We start from the raw sequence: 17,641 nt of genomic DNA on the forward strand, positions 1-17,641 counted from the left end.
CCTAAAAACTACTCATATGATGCAGTTGTTATCCACTAATGAGTTAAACATCATAACCCCCTACCCCGAGTTAGATTCATACTCAAATGGCAACTCTAGAAACTTATTCTTGGAATATGAATTTGATTATGAGCCAAAGGGAGAATGCTATGTGACTATTGATGGAAATTCATACACAGTACTAATCAAGTTCAAAAACTCAAGAAGTCATACTCCGATCATGTTCCAGGGAATGACCCCAACTCTTCATCAAATAATATTCATATTGATCAAGGAGCATCAATGTCTCAAACAAGTAAGGACAAGACCCCTTTTGATTTCATCCAATTATGTGAAGAGTCAAAAATCCAAATCTCCCCTATAGATCATTTGAAATCTCATCGCTTTGAGTTGAAAAGATTGGTAGATTGTTGTAAAGGGAACGCTTCATATTTGAATCATAATGTGACCATTGAAGAAGGGGATGAGACTTTGACATCTAACTTGTTCAACCAAGAGGATTCCACTATCTTAGCAAACTCTCCTGGGAAAAAACCCAACCCCTTCTATATTTCACTGTATATTAATGGATGCAAATTGAGAAATTGTATAATAGATTCAGGTGCATCAGACAATGTGTTGCCTTATTCTATAGCTAAAGCCCTGGGTCTCAATCTTACTAAAGTTCATGAAAGTTGTTACACCAAACAAGTCCCCTCGCTAAGACAGATCAAAGATGATCAAGTAGCCTTAGCTTCTTATCTAAAAAAGAAACTATTACTAACTATCCTAGTTGCAAATATCCTAGCAAGCTACGGGCTTCTCTTAAGCAGGAGTATTTGTTGAGATTTAGGAGGATAAATAAAGTTAGACTGGTCCCAAGCAGTTATACCCATAGGAAGAAAGAAAGTTAAATATGAACCTCAAGAAAAGGAAAAATTTACTATCCTAAAGTTAGATGATCCTAAAGCTCATGTCCTCTACCAGGAGCTAGAGTTTGGTAATTATATGTTGTTTGCTAAAGAGGCTCTAGATGAACAAAGAAGTGAAGACCTAAGAAAGAAAACCCTCAGTGAGAAAGAAGAGTCAATAGATATTTAGACAATAGAATCTAATGAAAGCTATTCCTCTTTAGGATCTAGTGCAAGTGTAGTGTTAATACCTCCTGAAGGAGAACCTGAACCCATGGCTTTTAAACTATAGTTTGTGAAAACAAATAACACCACAAAATACAAGGCATTACTCCTTGGGATAATAGCCTTAAAAAAAAGGAGTGAGGATCCTGAAAGACCAAGGTGATGTGGAACTTATTGTGAGACAAATTAAAGGGAAATATTTTGTAACGAACCACAAGTTGAGAAACTATAGAAACAAAGTGTGGGATGAAATAGAAGGCCTAGATGGTTTTTCTCTTGAAGCAGTACCAAGGGAGATGAACAAAAAAGTGAACTCCTTAGTTTTTTCTACTTCCTTAGTATTACCTCATCCTGAGTTCAAGGATAAGAAATACCAAGTTGAGATTGTGTATCGAGCCTCTGTTCCAGATAATATAGAATCTTAGAAAATTTTTGAAGATATCAAGAGTTTGCAATTGTTCTTAGAAAATAGCAAAGCCACTTGTGAACACTCATCAAAGGAAGAAAATCATGGAGACCTCAAGCCAGGAAAAAGAGAAGATCAAACTAATGAAGTCCAATTGCAAGGTAATATTATCCCCTCATACTTTGTATGTTTGGAAAGACTGTTTAATAGGCATGATACTTATATCAAACAAAAAAGAATGGAAAAAGTTCCTACTACAAGTGAGTATGAATGAATTAATATAGGAGATGGTAATAATCCAAAAATGATTAACATTGGAAAGTGTTGTTCAACTAAAGATAAAGAAGTTGCTAGACAACTTTTGATAGAATACCAAGATGTATTTGCCTAGAGCTATGAGGATTTGAAAAGTTATAGGGGTGGGAAGGTAATACATCAAATTCCCCTAAAGCTTGATGTAGTCCCCTTCTGATAGAAATAGAGGAATTAAAATCCTAAAGTAGCTAATGCAATATTCAGGGAAGTAGACAAGATGTTAAAAGAAAGGATTATCTATCCCATTTATCATTCCACCTGGGTAGCCAATATAGTGCTAGTTAGGGAGAAGAATGGAAAAATAAGGATCTATGTTGACTTCCAGAATTTGAACCAGGCATCTTTGAAAGACAATTTTTCTCTTCCCAATATGGATTACCTATTGCAAATAGTAGTTGGAGCTGATATGATGTCCATGCTCAATAATTTCTTAGGGTATAATCAAATAGAAGTAGAGGAGAAACATCAACACAAAATGGCCTTCACTACTCCATGGGGTACATTTACACACCATAGAATGTCTTTTAGACTCATTAATGCTGGCACCACATTTCAAAGATGCATGAGTAAAACATTTTCCAATTTAAAGGACTAGATTATTGTTATATACTTAGATGATCTCACTGTGTTTTCAAAGAAAAGAAAGAATCATATCAAAGATTTGAAGAAAGTATTACAAAGGTGCCAAGAACATAGAATCTCCCTAAACCCAAAAAAATCCATTTTTTGTGTTACAAAAGGAAAGCTTCTGGGTCATATAGTTTGCCAAGAAGGTATCAAAATTGATCTAGAGCAGGTGGAGGCCATTCAAAGGTTAAGCCTGTCGGTAAAAAAAAAAGGAGTTAAGTTATTCTTCGAATAGGTAAATTTCCTCAACAGATTCATCCCAAATTTTGCAAAAACTACTAAATTTATTATAGATATGATGAAAGGGAATTCAAATTTTAAATTGAGTGAAATTGGGAAACAAGCTTTCAAAAACATTAAGATAGCCATTGCTAATGCTCCAGTATTATGTCATCTAAATTATAAATGGGATTTCATCATTTACTATTATGCCTCTAAACACACTTTATCAACAATACTTATACAAGATAAAAAAAGAAGGAATACAAGCCCCTATAGCTTTCATGAGTATACCTCTAAAAAATCATGAGTTGAAATACTCACAAATTGAAAAACATGCCTTTGCAGTAGTCAAAGTGCTGAAGAATTTTAGATTCTATATCTTGCACTCACATTCTATGGTCTACATTCTAGATGTAGTAGTAAAAAGCATGTTGATGCAATAGGATGTAGGGTACAATGCCTAAGGGACATGGATTGTGAAAATGTAAGAGTATGATATTGAAATCAAGCATACTAAGCTAGTGAGAGGCAATTCTTTGTGCAAAGCAATTGTAGAAAATAAGATTGTTGAAGAAATAGAGGAATCAAGAGAAAGGTAGTTAGTATTAGTAGTAGGCATGCATGATTCTTGGTTTGAGAATATTGTTTATTTACTAACATACATATAGAGAATGTCTAGAAGGCATGACAGCAAGACATAAGAGAGATCTCAAGTTGAAAAAGTAACTAAATACATAATTTGGGATGACAAATTGTTTAAAAGGGCTATAGATGATACTTTTCTCTGATGCATCGATAAACAATAACAAGAAAAGTTGTTGAGAACCTTCCATGATGAAGCATGTGGCAAACATTTCTCATCTCCAGTCATAGCTTTCAAAATACTAAGACAGTGTTACTACTAGCTGGGAATGTTTAAGGATGCCTACTCTTGGGTGAAAAAATGCAAAAAATGTAAGATGTTTGCCAGGCAACCTCAATTAGCTACTTTTCCTCTTAGACTTTTCATCATTGAAGGTCCTTTCCAACAATGGGGTCTTGATTTCATTAGGCCTATCAAGTCAACATCCAGTATCGGTCATCAATATGTTATAACTGTGATTGATTATTTCACTAAGTGGGTGGAGGCCAAAGCAACTAAGAAACCTACTTCCAAAGTGGTATGTGAATTCCTTAAAGAAAATATACTAGTTAGATTTAGTGTTCCTATAAAATTGGTAATGGATAATGTGGCATATTTCTCTTCAGTTGAGATTACTCAGTTCTATTTTGAACATGGAATTATAGTTAGCCACTCATTTGACTATTTCCTACAAGGAAATGGTCAGGAAAAATCTAGAAATAAAAATTTGATGAATATTATCAAGAAATTGGTGTTAGATAATCATAAGACTTGGCACAAGAAAATTCATGAGGCACTATGGGTAGATAGGGTTACACCTAAAAGGGCAATTGGAATAACTCCTTTCGAATTAATCTATGGGACTAGAGGTAATCTCCCATTACCCTTGGAATTAGCTACAAATAAATTGAGAATAGTAATTAAAGATGATATCTATAGGGATGGTTTAGAGAAGAGGATTCTATACTTAAGAAAACTTGAAGAGGAAAGGGAATTAATTGTAGATCATATCGCGCAACATCATATGCGTGTGAAGAACCTATTTGATAAAAAGGTGAGGCCATTAAAATTCATGATAGGAGACAATGTGTTACCATGGGATAAGTGAGGAGCTCCAAAAGGTATGCATAAGAAATTTTAGACCTTGTGGAAAGGCCCATTCACTATTCATCAGTCATTCAAAAACAACTCATTTAAATTTGCATATCTAGATGGTGAGGTGTTACCTATGACCTAAAATGTAGGATTTGAATCTTTATCAAATTTCAAATTGAAAAAAGGTAACCCTTAAACTGTACTATAGTTTTTTTTAGTTCCTATTTTTGTTTTCCTAGCTAGGTTTCCCTTGCTTTCTTCTTCTCATTTTCCCTTTCTTTAGTTTTTTTTTTGTCCCCTTTTATTTTTGAGAAACAAGAGATTTTGAGTTCCTTGCTTGGGTATAGAATACCCAATTCCCCAGTCAGAGCCAGCTGTTGCCTCACTTTTCATTCTCTAAACAATTTGCAAAGTAGAAATTTTGTCTAGTAAGGTCCTAGGTGTGTTTGAGTCTAAGTCCAAGCCCCCTTAGGTGGAAAGATTCTTCATTGGATTTTTCATCTTCCCCTTCCCCTCATTTCATAGCTAGGTGGTTTTCCTTTTGTGTTGCCAGTTTTTACGAGTAGTTTAGTACCTAATCTGATGGAGATTCCCATAACATGCAAAGGGCATTTACAAGAATTATATTCACTTAAGATTCATTATTTTCTCCATGAGAATAAAAGTTTGCAAAAATCTAGACCTCACCTTCTCTTCAGCGGGTTTTTAACCCATGAAGGCAAATTTCCACAAAAAGAAGCAAATGATACATATAGGCTGAAGTAAGAAGGTAGAAAGGTACCCTATGAAAAATTGAGGTTCCTTTTACAATTATCTACTTTAGCAAGAATTTAGAATCTGCAATAGTTCTCAGAATCACTCTAGGTGAAAAACTAGAAACTGACTTCTCCTCAGCAAGTTTTCAACCCGTGAAGTTAGTTTCTCAAAAAAGCCAATTATGAAGGAAAAGAGGAAAATGTGGGTCCCTAATGACTTCTTACACAACTTATTGGACATCTCTGCACCCAAAGGAAACCATGATCAGAAAGTAAAGTTAAAAGGCAAGCCTAGGTAGAGAAATGAAAATTCTCCTCTCCTTGGTGGGTTTTCAACCCATGAGGACAATTTTTTGGATTTTAAAGAAAATCAAGTTGGTGAGTGAATGAAACCCATATTTCATTTGCTAAACCTCTCAAGATGATAATGAAAAAAACCTAACCATGGTAGGAAAGATCTACTGAGCAGAATTCACTTAAATGGATATTTTTTTATAGAGTACAATGTTTATAACTTTTTGAAACTTAGTGTAAAATGAGAAAGTAAATGAAAGGGATAGAAAAATACTTTTGGCCTAATGAAAAAGTGAAAGGACATCAAGTTATCCATTGAAACTATGCATTTTCTATTACAACAGACCTCTCCTATAATTCATTTGTATGGCATGAACCCTAATGATTAACGAATGAATTAAAACTCCTATATTCGCTCTTACTCAAACTATTATTTTGTTAATTCACACAACCTCTATTTGAAAAGCTAGCATCTATGCATTTAACATTCTTTGCTTTTCTAGAATTTGAAATTCACCCACAAATGGAATGGCAACTAGATTTGCGAGTTTTGATGGATTAAATGGAATCAAGTCTTCTCCATAGAATTTCATGGATACCTCTCTCCATTTCTTTGAGATGCAAGACTTTCATAAGAGAGTAAAATCAGAGCCAATCCATCCCATTACTGAGAAGCTCTGAGGATGCGAGCTAGTTGAAGCAACCAATTTCCTAGTTGTAGTCCAAGCTCCTAAATTGATTTATGAATGCATAAATCATTAAAATCTAGACACCATATAGATTGTATTTCTAGATAACATAGTATTGATCTCTATTAATAGGAAAACTATGCTAAATTGTCTTCGAGTTCTAGAGAGAGAAGAGTTTTCTAATTTGACAATTAGTGGAGCCATCTCTCAATTTTTGGCAAAGAAAATGGTCTGGAGGAAAGAAATTATAAAATCATGGTTCCAAAAACCATGAGGTGCCAAGAGTAAGGTCCCTAAGACTCTTTTTGGTACTAATCTCAAACCTAAGATTGTTGACATCATGGTACTCTTGCACAAAATTAAAGGTGAGGTAGAAGCTTTGAATTTTGTTGAACAATACTTACTTTTTGGTGCAAGTTATTTCTTTAGATACCCAATACATTGATTGGGCCTACGAGGTAAGTGAGAATATGCCCAATGCTCTTAGTGCTGAAAAGTTCTATAAAACATTCTATATGTCCTCTTTCCTCATTTATATGTTAGCTTATCTACAATTATGGCTAGGATCATAGTAGATCAAGTAAAAATGTATGGAATCAATCTTGATGTCAAAGGAGTTGATGATGATGGATAAAACATGTATAGTAATACCTATCTAACAAGGTTGAGGGGTACTCATGTTAGTTCTGAACCTTATGAAGATGCATGTGAAGATCTAGAGGAAATGATGACCTAAATTATCAAGAGAACCAGGAAGTGGGTCTAGTGGACCATAGAAAGGAAGAGTTGAAGAAAAAGTGCAACAACTCAAGCTTCTCCAACAGATGCAACAACTCCTTCCTCTCAAGGTGGTACATCCAGTGTGATGCTAGCTATCACCCAAGAACCAGCCCAACGATCTAGTAGAGGTGATCAACCTCTTGATAAGAATATACCTATTGCAAAAACTTCCCATGATGGCTCCCTCCTAGTGATCAGATCCCCATCAGATGCTAAGAAGAAGAAGGTAGAAGAAGCCAAAGATACAATGATCACTCCTCCCCCTTTGCCTCATAACACTATAGTTCTATCAGTAAGCCCTGCTCTCCTTTTACCAAGTAGCTCTTAGGTACAAGTGGTAGATTTAGGATATGGTGGAAGCAGTGATAGTGACTCCAACGAATCTAATGAGGCAAAAAAGAAATCTAAGGAAACAAAGAAAGCTCAAGGCTCGTTGTAGTTGGTTTCACAAACTCTAAAGAATCATTTTTCTTTGACTTCCAAAGCCACCACTCCAACCAAAAGGAATATTTTCAGCATAAATTCTTTGGGAATGGCCTCTAAAGTAATAAGTATAGATTCATGGTTGGAGGATACCTTAGAAAGAAAAAGGAAGAGGAAGGATGAAGGCGCCCCCAACAAGGATACTTTGTCCCTTGCCATCTACTCTGGATTAGCATTGAGTAAAATCAAGAAGCAAAATACTTTGTCCATCCTTAGGCAAGATCCTAAAATAGGGCATTTAACCATGGAAGTTGCCAAGCCTATCAATGAAGGAAGATCAGAGGATATGTCTCCTAATGATTTTGCCTTACACTCCATAGATCTTGGAGAAGCTAGACATTACACCAATGTTGGCTTATGGAAGTAAAAAAATGATGTAATTGAAGGGAAATTAGAAAGCCTCAAGTTGTCAAAGGTTAGAATGAAGGCAAAAATACAATAATTAAATAGTTTCATTAGGCAATTGGTCACCCCATTGGCAAGCATTTTCAGGACTCCTATGACTAGTGATCCCACTACTACAGATGTTCAAGCCCTCATCTCCCAACTCTAGGAAGATAAGAATTTTAGGAAAATTGGTAGAGCATGGAGGGAAAAAGTCAAGATTGAAGGACTCTCCATCATAGAGAAGATTGAAAATGCTATACTAAGATTGGAAATAGAGAAGGACAATATATTATCAAATAGAGCCAACCTGGCCATGGAGAAAATCAAGAGCCATGATTGTGTTTTCTTATTGAAAATGATCATTCACATGAAGAAAAAGGAGGCTTCAAAAGCAAAGATCTTGCCTAAAGGGGATGAGCTTGTAGTTGAATGGTTTCAGAGCATGCAGTTCAAGTTTGAAATGATCATAGCAACAAAAGAGGAATTGAAGGAAACTAAAGCTAAATTAAAGGAGTAGGACAAAGACTATGAATTACTAAAAGCCTTACATAGTTTCATAGTCTAGTGGGCAAGGAAAGGCAATCATTGGGATACCTATTATGTAGACCAACCTTTCTAATTTTATAGATGGTCTGATAGAAATAGCTTCTAATCCCCAGAACAAGATATCTAAATTAAAAAAGCTTGGTGGAGGTGTGCATGTGACCATGGAAGAGCCAAAAGATTGTTTAGGTGCCATCAAAGACTTGGCCTAAGAAAACTCTAAATGGCTCTTGAGATACACCAATGTACATGTCCCTAGGTATGAGGAGTTGATTCCAATCATTGTAGCCACTGAGACCTAGAGGGAAAAGGTAGAAAAAGGAAAGAAGGTGAAGTGATCCATATTCTGCCTTTTCCATTCTTGTTATGTAATCATTGTAATAGATGAATTGGCTACTTGTCATTTGCCATTTTTGAGGAGATGAATCGATTGAGCTTCCTTTGTAATGGTCATCTCAAAATCCTATATGTATGTTAATGAAAGATTAATAAAGGATTGGTAAATTTTTGGTGTGAAATACTTAATGTTGTAGAGTTAATTGAATGGTATTTCTGTATCAATTATTTTTTGTTCCAATTTGTTAGATGTTAATAGTTTTATCTTCTCTTTGTCTAAATTAAGAAGGAAAGAAAAAAGCTTTTTTCCCCTATTTTCAAGCAACAAATTGATTGTGATAAGTATTTTTGTTATGAGTTTAAAAGGGAACTCTTCGGCATTCATTCTATGATTTAGTTTTCTTTTCTTTGCAATTAGTTTCTGATAAATTTAGCTTAGTAGCAGCTAGCATGCAATTTTAAACCCATTTAGTCATATTAGTTCATAGGATGTGTGAAACTCATAAACTTAGTTAATCTTATCTAAATCATTCCTTGCCTAGGTTAAAATTTCATATAGTTTTAACTCGGTTAGCCTCTACTATTCTTGGGTTAAGAACATACCCCATTAAACTTAGGATAAACAAAATTATTTGAAAATTTGCAATAGGGAGTTGTTCCTAACAATTCATAGGGAAGCTAGCCTTAGTAGAAGCAACTTTCCAAACTATTGTAATAAGAGTTTGTTCACAAATTAGGGCACTTGTGAGTCAAAACTGGAAAGAAAAAATCTATTTACCAACACTCTTCTTCAATCAATCTCAACTAATCTTGAATATCTTTGGAATGGGGCAACTTAGGCTAATAAGAACTTATGAACAATTATCATCAATTTTAATTGTAACAGTTGTTTGATCAATTTACATAGTATCACCACTTATTAATACTTCCAACATTTGATCTGCAATGGTAGGATTTGCCTCTATCTCAATCATCATTTTATTAATAGCTTCAATAGTTTCACTTCTTATTACATTCTTATCACCACCCATATATAGAATTGGCCTCATTTTGTTCTATAGATAGGGTGCTAGTTTATCCATCAATTTCTTTATTTCTTCTTTATCTTCATTCTTGCACATAGTTCTTATCATTGATTTCCATATCTTCTTCCCAAAATGGTGCCTTCTTTTCTATAAGTCTTTCATAGATTTTTTGATTGATAAAACCTTTAATGTCTTCAAGTTTCAAGTTATTAAGAATCATATGTCTCATATTAGAGATATTGATCTATTCTTTCTCAATATCACTATACAAATCATAAAACTTATTCATCTGCACAAAGTTTCCTTCATTAACAATGGTTGTTTTAATATTCTTTATCTTTGGTTTCCAGTGTTTCCTTGTTTTACTTGTTGGCTGCTTGAAAACAATAACCTTTTCTAGTTGTTTGACTTCTTGTTCCTCTACTTCTTCTTCATCATTGGAGTCTTCAATTGTCAACAATGTCTTTTTTTTTTTCTTTGGTCTAGTAGCTTGTTGCTTAACTCTTTTGTATTGCCTTTTAGATCTACTTGGTTGCTCAGTTGATACAAAAACATATGCGATGATCTATTCTGTAGGAGTTTCTACAATTAATACACTAAATGCTTGGTCAATTGACAGAGGTGTCACATACATTAAACCTTTTTCACCAGTTTGTTTTAGTCCAAAGATTGTTTGTCTAACTGGCTGTGATTCTTCTTCTGACATACCAACCTCAAATAGTGCTTTCTTCATTATAGTTGCAATCTTCTTATGAGATGCTTTCTCTAATGATGTATAGTAAGTTGATCGAGTTATTTCCTCATATGTTCCAAATCTATAAGATGCTTGATCTATTTTGAATTTCAACAATAAATCAATATAACCAATAGCTACAACATCACTTAACTCATAACCTAAAGGCTCAAGAAATGTTTCCTGAGGTTCTACTCCTTCAATATAAGTTAGGTCTGTATCCACCATAAAAAAAAATATCATTCTTAAATATGTCAACAATTGTAGGGGGCAATTCTAAATATCTATTTTATCTCATTCTAAAATGTCCTCATAATTAGATTTTTGTTGTCCAAGATTTTCTCTACAAGATGCCTTCTGCACATCTATTATCTTGTCCATAGTGCATCTTTCACTGCTCATAATATCAATAACTAATAGAAATGGAAATATATTAAGTATATGAAAGAAAATATGATTAATCAAAGACTAGAATTTTGAATACACCAAAATATGATTAATCAAAGACTAGAATTCTGAATACACCATTCTTAATTCTCTTAATCTTCTCCAAATTCTCAAGGAGTTGTACTCTTAGAATCTCACTTAAATTTACTTGCTCCTTCTCAATGCAAATATTATAGGATGTATAGATTAAACTTGTTGACAACTCATCACTCTTAGAACTTGTACAAATAGAATATGCAATGATTCTACTCAAGAATCTCACATCATGTTGTCTGATGGTGCTGATCACCATTGCCTTACCACTATAAACTACCTTAGTATAACTTTCAATCTTTTTCTTGACTAGTTTCTCACCAATAGGTACACTACTTCATTTGCTAAGATTGGCAACTTCATGAATAAGGTTGGCAGAGATAACTACATCTTCTCCCATCCAAATCTTTTCATTATGAATTCTACTTAATATAATATGAGTCCACTCTTCAGTATCAAGTTCGTAGTAAAAGTAATATCTGACTATCTGACTAAGTCTAAATCCTTTAGATGCTCATATCTAGGCTTAATATTCATATCATGATTGAAAAAAAATTCCATATTTTTGTTCATAAACTCACTTCCAATAGTTTCAAACTTACTACATAAGTAGCTTCCTACATCGTCCAAGTAAACTATGTTTTCTGGAGTAATTGATAAAGCCAAATTAGGGTTTTCCTCTAGGGTTTCCATAGGAACAACCTTTAATTTGGTCTCTCAACATTCTCAACATTCTAAACTATAGACATATCCATGATTACACCAAATAGAATTTTATCAAAGAATTTATGTGTAGAAAATGATAAAATACCTTTAATCAAAGTAGGGTTTTGCTTGAAATCACTTTGTCAATTCAGTTCTAGGTGCTCTAAGATTTTGAGATAATTGCAATGTGGAAATAATAAAGTTAATACTCTATTTATTCAAATAGAACTTGAATTAATTGTGTACTTCACTAACTCAAAAAATCTATTTATTTTGCTCTAAAATCAAATATTTGCTCAAGATCTTCTGTCTGATCTTCAAATGTTATCTAAGGTTCAACATAGCTTCCTTTCATAATGACAATGCTCCACAAAACTTCACTCCATGAATTTTTTTGTAGAAACATAGATTTCATCTTCTATCATAGAATAAACTTTCTTTGCTATAACAACTACTCTTGTTTCCTTTGTAACTTGTTTCAATAAGCTCCAAATTACAAGTGAGCTTAGCTATAATCTAAACTCATCAAGATACATCTTCTCCCAACCTCACTACTCATAGCTCAATATCTAAATGAAGTTTTAGATTCTAGTGTTGTGAACAAGCTTAATTCAACTTGGTTGAATCAGACTCAATTGCTGACTTCAATCCCTTTACAAATGCCTCATCAAGTTCTTCTCAAAGTTCACTAACTACATTTTTTTGATCTTTATTATCTTTCTTAGTTATAGAGTTACTTTCATGATTTGTTTTGTCATTTTCAAAGTTTCTTCCTTTGTTGCTTCTATTTCTAAAGTTTCTTTCATGATTCTTTTTGTCATTTCCAAAGTTCCTTCCATTATTCTTTATGTCCATTCTATAGGACTTTGTTGTATGTCTAAAGTTGTTGCATAACTGGCATACTAGGGTTCTACTTCTAGGATTCTACTAATCAATAGGTGTTTGACAATTCTGGGCTATGTGAGATCCAAAGTTGTTACACTTATAATGCACAATTTTCTTTCTTTCTTCATAAGGTCTACTTTCTTTCTTCATAAGGTCCACTTTCTTTTGATGTCCTCTCATTAGATTTTCTTCTATCTACAAGGTTATTATTTTTGAACATTCTACCATTTCTTCTATCATTATCATATTTAGATTTCTCACAATCAATTGCATTATGATCAATACCATGACAATTATGACAGTAAAATTTCATAATATGATTAAATGACTTATTTGTACAATCTCTTTTCATATAACAAATTTTTTTACATGAAAAACACTTACCTCAAAATTCATATTTGGTTTCCTTAAGAGATTCCACTTACTTAGGTTCATCCAATTTTTTAGTTTTCTTCTCTTGTCCAACTTCTTTGGATTTATCACAAGATTGTCTAGATTCAATCTTATCATCAGATTTATCATTCTCTTTTAGATCCAATCCACTTTCAGGTTTCTTTGCATACATGTTAAATAGGTAACTAATACCAGTCTTATCAGAGTTAGGTCTTTGTATTGACATTGATTCATCAATCTTTTCTTTGCTAGTATAAATATTTTCAAGTTGTAGCTTGCACTGAGTTAGTTCACCTTTCACAATAGTGTTGTACTTATGAAGTTCTTCATGATCTTCTTTCAATGTTTCAAATTTAGATTTCTTCTTCATTATATTTTCTCTAAGATCCAAATTTTTAGTCTTCAAATTAGATTAATTTGCTAGGTTCATTCCTCAAACTCAACTTTAGATTGGTAATCTTCAATTCATGCTTCAAGATCTTGTACTATATCTTCAATTTTTATTATTCATCATCACTAGTTTCAAATTTAGTAGATTTAGGCTTGGATTTAAGATGCTTAATCTTATCCTTCAGTTGTCCAATGTATACTTTGGAGTCTTTACATATATCTTTCAACTTATCTCTTTCTTTAGTAAGGAGATCAATTTGTTCAAGTGCCTCTTCAAGGTTCTTCATCAACTATTCCATATCCATAGGGATCTTACTCAAGTTGCTAAGCCTCTTCTAAATAACTGTTCTATGATACAAATTTTTAGAAATAGGAAATAATGAGAGGGCGGGTGGGGGGGTGAATCTGTCTTCTACAAACTTTTGACACCAACTAGATATTAATTATTACTTTGAACCAAGTATAAGAAAGTAAACAAGTAATGCTAAATAGTAATAATAACCATGCATAAAGAGAACTCATAACACCATATTTTGTTAACTAGAGAAACCCTGGCCAAGGAAAAACCCTAGTGGGGATGATATCCACTAGATGATGTACTAATATAAATTTTTTTGTTAGAGGATGGACCCTCTCAGGAGTTGTAATACAATGTATGCAAGAAAAGCTCACTGCCCAAACAAATAACTGAACTTTTAAGTTCTTCTAATATAGATGTATAGATGTTGTAACTTCTTCTTGGTTGATCTCTAACCTCAACTCAATCTCAGATCACAAAATCAAGTTCTTAAAAACTTTTCATATAACACTTCACAAAAAGTTCACATATCACTTTTTACCCACAATACACATCAAATACTGTGAACGACTTCACAAGATGTCTTTGGATAAATACCATGCCCTTTCACAAATTTCTGCTAGGTTGGCTAAGAACACAATATACTTTTCCAAATTAGAGTAAACATCTACAATGTCAGCCCTAATTGGTCAAGTAATTATTTTATAAACAAAAATAATTCCTTTACCTTTAATTTCATTGTTCTGTTCATTGGTAAATTATGAATATCTCTTTTCTGTGCTATCTGTACTGATGTCCAAGGTTATACACATCATTGTCAATATGTATAATATTTGCATCTAAACTCTGTCTCATAGATAACATCATTTAAATGAGTTATACATCAAAATAATACACTGCTATAAACCAATTTTAGACTTAGACAATTTTTTGAGTACGTAACAAAAGCTTAGTATCATTATTTGTGATGTTTTCTACAACATGTACATTATGTGTTGCCATTAATAACAACAATTACATCACTACATATAGCCAATTTTCAATAGCTAAAAGAATTCTTACATATGGAAACATGATTAGTACAGGTATAAGATCAAGAGGTAACGTATTGCAGTTGAATTCTACTGAGATGACATGTCTAGTTGCACAAGTTGATAATAGTTGGTTGTGGCATAAAAGGTTTTGTCATATAAACTTTGACAATATTGTGAAAAGAATCAGTACATTCACAATAAGGATTTTTCCTAAGATTGTGAAGCCTACTAATGTTATATGCAAGGAATATGTGATGGCTAAGAAAAAGAAGATTTCTTTTCCAAGAAAGCTCTCTACTACAAAAAAGTTGGAGATTGTACATTCAGATTTGAGTGGTATTACAAAGACAAGAGGATTCTATGGTGAAAGGTACTTCACGATTCTTGTTGATGACTTTACTAGGATGATATGGGTAGCATTTCTTAGAGAAAAGTATGATACATTTGAGAAGTTCAAGATATTTAAGAATAGAGTTGAGAATGAATCAGGTTTGAGGATAAAATGTTTGAGATCTAATAGAGTTGGAAAGTTCACATCAAATGAGTTTAACAATTTTTTTGAAGAACATGGAATCAAAAGGAAGCTTACAACCCCTAAGACACCTAAGAAGAATTATATATCAGAGATAAGAAATAGAGCTATCATTGAGGTAGTAAGAGAAATGATGTTTGAGAACAATATATCAAAGAGAAGTAGTGAACACAATAGTATACACCATGAATAGAGTACATATCAGGAAAGATAAGAACAATACACCTTATGAGATATGGTTTGGTCAGTCATCATTACTTAAGTATTTTATAATTTTTGGTAGCAAGTGTTACATAAAGAGAGATGATGAAGTAGATGATAAGGAAGACCTAAAAAAATGAAAATTTTGATCAAATGATGCAAAATTAAGGATAAAATCGGAGGAAAACAACAAACTTTCAAATCAATGGTAACATCAGGTCATTAATCAATCAAATCACCTATCAAATAAAAAAGGACCTAAATCAACTTTAAAATTCACAAAATCATAAAATGAAGTTAAAAAAAAGGAAATAGGAAAAGACAAACATTGAACATAAATGAAACATTTATTAAATCAATAAAGCCATATATCCTCACAAACATTAAAATCCTCCTTTTTACATTTGAAAGAATTGAAAAATCCTCATTTATCCTCACAAACTAAGTCTGTTGGACCATTTCTCTCAGTGCCTTATAAGAAATTTATAGTTTCACCATTAGCCTTCAATCAAAAGTGAAATCTTGATCTTTATCCCAACCCCTCCTAAAATCCTATAAATAGGAGAGAAATTCAAGAGCAAAGGGACCCAAGTTTGATGCATCTGCAATATAGGCATATCTAGAGTTATCATGTTAGCATGTTAGCATTATTATTATAGTGAATTCATGTCATTCTCGTATCCTTTTTTCATTTTTGTGCTCTTCATTTGATATCATTTAGCGGTTTTTTAGTCTATTGCATGCTCATTTCATAACATTCTAGGGTTATTATACTCATATAATCTGCATTCTCAAATAGATCTTGCATAGACATTTATAGATCTACATTCATAGCATACTCCCATTCTAGAACTGTCACTAAGATGCTGGTCTAAGAGCAATCTTAGTGGTTGTATCTAGGGAAACATGGGATGTTCGTAGAGTCTCTATTTGATCATGATTTCTTGTGTTCAGATTAATTTGTTGTCATTCTATTTGCACTCTTCTTTAAGGTCTCATGAATATGCGATTCCACTAAAATTGGTGCCCACCGTGGGGCCTCATCTTAAAGCCTCATTGTTCTTTAAGTTTTCTTTCTAATCTTGCATTTTTATTATAGATCTATTTTTTTTCTCTAGTTTCTTGTGCAGAACTAACTGGTTGCAAGTTTCATAACATTTGGGAAGTTTCATAATAGGAACAACAAACTTTCAAAGACATTCCTAAGCTCATGAAGACTGGATATGAAATTTTCTTGATGCTTCAGTGCTTTTAAACACTATTTTAATGCTTCCACATAGTCTTTTAACATGTTTGAAGTATTCTATAATGCATCTAAATTTTTTGCAGTGCATTTGAAATATTCTATAGAGCATTTGCTAGATTTTGTAGCACTTTTTCATGTTTAAATAGCACAATTTCCTAATTTATAGTGCAATTAAACATTTCTATAATGCATATGCCATTTTCTATAACACATTTGATTAGAGTTGTAAAACACCATATCTAACTTGCAAATCTGATTGTGGGGTGTTTACAGATCTCTTTTAGGCTAATAGGAGCTCTTAGGCTGCCAAAATCATGAGGTAGGAATGAAGACCCTAAAAAATGTGCCTAGCCTTTGCTAGCATTGAACTAGATAAGTAGACCTAGACCCTCATTAATTAGATTGTGACATTTCTAAATTCATTATCTAGTTTAAGTAGGAAGTTTGATGTCACCGATCAAATTAAAAGTAAGTTGATCTAAATGTCAAACCTTCTATAAGGGTCAGTAACAATAAAATAGGGAATGAAAAAATACTTAGCTTAATTAGGAGCCCCTTTTTCTTCCATAGTTAAGGGCTCAAAATTGAACAAACCTTGTCTATCATGTTTGGGAGATCAAAGCAGTAGGGATACACTCTCACTCTCTTAGAGTGATCAAACTCCCAAACCTTCTTTTGATTTCTACTTTTCTTGCCTTTTACTAGCTAGATTATTCAGTCATAGAAGGGCTACCTTCTGATATTTTCCTCAGCAAGGCTAGTGAGAGGGGGCACCTTCTAATTTTGCATTCTTAATTGAATGCAAGCCAATTGTGTTCAAAATAGAGCCTTCCTCTAGTCTTGCTAGAGATTGTGCCAAACCTCCTTAGCATTGGTGGCAGGGTAAACTTTAAGAAACCCCCCTCCAGAAAAAGATATAAATTATTGGAAAATCTTTCATAATTTTAAAAAATAAAATTATTTTTATTAGCAAATCTCTCAATTTTTTTATTTTAAAATATTATTTGCAATGGCGATTATTTTGGAATCATAAATTTTGAGTAGAAAATA

Source organism: Cupressus sempervirens, chromosome 2 (genome assembly GCF_028749045.1).
Source record: "Cupressus sempervirens isolate cs-2001-9-10 chromosome 2, ASM2874904v1, whole genome shotgun sequence".
Taxonomy (NCBI): domain Eukaryota; kingdom Viridiplantae; phylum Streptophyta; class Pinopsida; order Cupressales; family Cupressaceae; genus Cupressus; species Cupressus sempervirens.